We start from the raw sequence: 4,239 nt of genomic DNA on the forward strand, positions 1-4,239 counted from the left end.
AGCAGTTGCTGAAGCAAACAGTAGATACATCAGGATAATGTCCTTCAGTGTAATGGTGCGTCCCACTGATCAATGCTCTATCTTGGGACAACTTTTCGCCGTTTACTCTTAGTTGGATTTCAAAGTCAACTGGACCAGTAAACAAAAAGGCGCGAGACGGGCCAATCAACCGGAAGAAAGCATCCTGCAAGCATCAACGAACATAACATGTTAGCAAAAGAAGAGAAGACTGATCAAAACAATGCTAGCATATTTTACCCAACTAGTGAAAGATCTCCAAAGCATAAAAAGAAGAAGAGCAAATTGTGTAAGATACTAGCTTACGTACGTCTTGACTGAGCATCTGGGAGCTCCACCTATTGCAGTGAGCTTGATGGTGAAGATCTGCAGGGTGGCGCGGGCGATGGCGGCATCATGTGGGCTCCATCCGGGCGTCCAGTGGGTGAAGTGCTTGAGACTCACCGTCGCTGCAAACACCAACCAAATAGAGAAGTTTATGCATGGCTGCGGGAGTAACATAGCTAGTAACATAACGTTTTCAAGACAAATTTGCTTATGTGTCACGTAGTTAATGAGGAGAGAGGTGCTTAGAGTAACACAATACGTTACTGTAACATAGCGGTTTCCGAGAAAAGATGAGTCTATAAGATAGTAAATGAAGCCACATATGACACTAGTACTATATTACTTTGCACTATGAAGATAGTAATTTAGACTAGTGTCATATGCATGATACTAATATAAGTTACTCCCCACTATGACCAGCCTAGAAATCTAAAATGAATGTATCAAATAAGTGTAAGCATGCATGCATACGTTAATGTGTTTAGCTGCTAGGTGTTCAGTGGTCAATACTCACTCATGTCTTAGAAGAACCTGGACGGGGCGTTGACCCGTTGGCTGGGCACCTGGGGTAGCTGCCAGCCTATCCGAGAGTTCGAGTCCCGGCTCGGACGCACCGTGCTCGTGGAGTTTCTTTTATAAAAAAAGCCAACGAGAATTAGCCCTTGAGTTGGTCTTTTTTTTTCTTTTTTCTTTTTTGTCTTTGAAGAACCCGTAGCCACACGCTCCCCACGCGGACTCCCAGACTCTACGGTAGAAGGCGAAGTCGTCCGGCTCAAAGCCCATCTCCTCCTCCTCCTCGGCGATCTGCTTGGCCGACTTTCCTCTGTCCATCTCCTTCCTCATGTCATCGTCGCCTTGGACCTGCTGCTGAGCCTCCAAGGTTGTCTTATCATCGTCATGCCGGGCCTCGGACGCGGAGGAGACTGCTGCTGCTGCCACGATGATGGCGGAGGTTCCATGGCAGTAGCGCGTTTCCCCTTCTTCCTGCCACGACGAGAGCGAGACTGCTGCTGCAGCGCCTTGGCTTGGCTTCCTCCTGTAGCGAGTTGACTCGGTCCAGCATGGCCTCCATGAGACCACGCTGCTCCTCGAGCTTTTGCTTCTCTTTCTTGAGCTGCCTGGTCGCCGCTCCGCATCTCGGCGCCACGAGAAAGATCAGTGGGTTCGACTGTCGGTGACTCGTCCTCCGTGTCGAATAGCATGGAAAATAACGACGCGGCTTCGTTGGTATCTGCCTCCAACTCCATGGCTGAATTATCTTTTTTCGCGGGCGGTGCTTACATGTTCTATGCTCAGGCTTTTTATTATATGAATATGACACGGCGACGGCCAGATTCGGAATAGGATCATCAAAACGATAACACGGAAAGGAGTACAAGTGTACAACGCGAATTCAAACTGTGGGTTGCCCAAATTAAGGCTAGCTAACTAAGTGTATGGTTTTGCTACCAAGCAGTCAGCTTGGTAAGCTGCCAAAAAAATATGGACATGGCTAGCGGGCGCCCGAGCGCCCACAGGTAGGAACTAGCGCTCATCTAAATATGGAAAAGAGCAGCTGACGCGCACGACCGTAGTTCACTAAAAAAGAAACCATGTCCTCGCGTGCATTTATTTGGGGATCCAAAAAGTTTAAAAAACTGTAACTTCTGATTTAAGTGTCGAAATTCAATTTCGTTTTCACAGTTGGCTTTCTCGTGACGAGTTCTTCGAAACTAGATCTCACATAGATATGTTTGTTAAACTTTTTTTTTGAGGCAACTTTAGTGCTATAGAAAAGCAACTTCATTTTTTCCCAGTAGGACAGCCTATTAGGTTGGTTTGTGTAAAAAAATGAGAAAATCGCACACAACATGAGGCACCTTTAGTGCTACATATGGAAAAGTCTAAGTTCATCATTGATGAGGCTATTGGAGGCAAAACAAGGACAATAACTTTCAGATCGTTATACACTTGAGTATCACATAAAAAATAGCAATTTTGGGGTGTTTTCGTGCAATTCCAGTGCATTCAACAAGCAACTCATGTGTGTTTCCTATTGGTTGGTTTGTGTAAAATGAGAAAATCAAGAAAATGTGTGCAAGTCCAACTCATCTTGTGTGTGTAGTATGCAACTATATACATCTGTGTATAGCAATTGTTCTAGCAAACTCTAAGCAACTGCCCCCCCCCCCCCCTAGCAGAAATCCACACAACTTTCTATAGCAAGATCCAAAGCCACTATTCCTAGCAAAAAAATCAAGCAATTTTTCTAGCAAATCCAAGCAATTGTAATACCAAAACACAATGCAAAATTGTTTATACCAAAACCAAGCAAATGTATTACCAAACAGCAATGCAAAATTATTCTAGCATAACCGAGCAATTATCCTACAAAACTAAGCAACTGTACTATCCAATCCAAGCAACTGCATTACTAATTAACAACTATGAAAAAAATTGTCCTAGCAAAACCAAGCAACTGTCCCTAGCATTCCTACTTAGATTGTCTACTTTAGGCTAAAAAACGTATGACCAACTTGAATAGCCTTTGTGGACAACTATCTTACCCCCTCCCCTCCCCATGCAACTTATCTATTCTAACAAAAATCCAAAACAAGTCAATTACAAAGAAAACACAAAATGAAAATTGTTGTAGCAAAATAATCCAAGCAACCGTCTACCAAAACAAAGCAACTATATTGCAAAAAATACGAATGCAAAAACCTGTTCAAAATGAATCCAAGAAACTGTCCCAACAAATCGCGAGAACTTGACAATGATAATTACTTGCCTAACAATGATGCCCGGTTTGCATGTCATCGCTAATTAGTTGGCTACAATACTAGGACAAGTTGTTTGTCGGTGTAGCTCATGCTGCATGTACTCTGAAACATAGTGTTGGCATACTCAATTGTGTGGTACACAACTTATATGTGAATTTAGTGAACATCATGGTCATGAGAGGCAACTTATTAAGGACTTCTCCTTGATAGGAAATTATAGTAGGCAAACTAAGAAGAAGTTGCTTTCCTATAACACTAAACTTGCCTCTACAGCACCCAAAGTTGCTCAGAAAAAAGTTTTTTAAAATTTTTAAAACCCAAATAAATGCATGTATTTTTTCTTTCTTGACTTGTGTTCGGATGGGACGAGGACCAGATAGTTTCCTTTTTTGTACTGTAATGACGACACACACATCCTTTATGGTAGGTCTGCTCAGATGCAATGTGAGTTTTTTTGTCGCATAGCATGTGCGCTCGGAAAGCCCAATTAGCGCAGCTGCACTGATAAGTATTTGGGAAAAAAATATTACAATCAATGAAAAAAATAGCACTATACCGTTTTGTTATTTCTTAGCTCGTTGCAAAATAACTATTTTCTAAATTGATATGAAAAATCTTCAATCGACTTGTCGACATTCATGTAAGTAGAGAAGGTTGAGAGAACCACCATCGGGCGCTATGTCAAACAAAGTATACCTATTTCTAGCTCGACAGAAAAATGATTCAGTGACAAGCTCCTCGTAGACACACTACACTCTAGATTTCTCTACTTGATTATACCGAATCATGCGCGATAAATTGCTATCACGATATTTTCTAGACCTATGTTTTAGAGACCTCTTTCAAGACATTTTAGGTAACTAAGTATACACCAAAATACACACATATATACACCATTATTTATGCAAGTGTCACAAATTAATCGCGCGGATGCCTCGCTTTGTCCTCTCAAATTCAACTATCAGATTTAAAGATCATTTTAAATTATATTGCCAAGCAAAATATAACTCTTTTTTTTATAAAATATGGTTCAAATTTAGAGAATGTATTAAATGATAAACATTATAATTCCAGAATAAAGAACATCATATTAAATATTATGCAACAATTTTGTGCAACCAGTTATGCTAAA

This window comes from Triticum aestivum, chromosome 2D (assembly GCF_018294505.1).
Source record: "Triticum aestivum cultivar Chinese Spring chromosome 2D, IWGSC CS RefSeq v2.1, whole genome shotgun sequence".
NCBI classification, from domain to species: Eukaryota; Viridiplantae; Streptophyta; class Magnoliopsida; order Poales; family Poaceae; genus Triticum; species Triticum aestivum.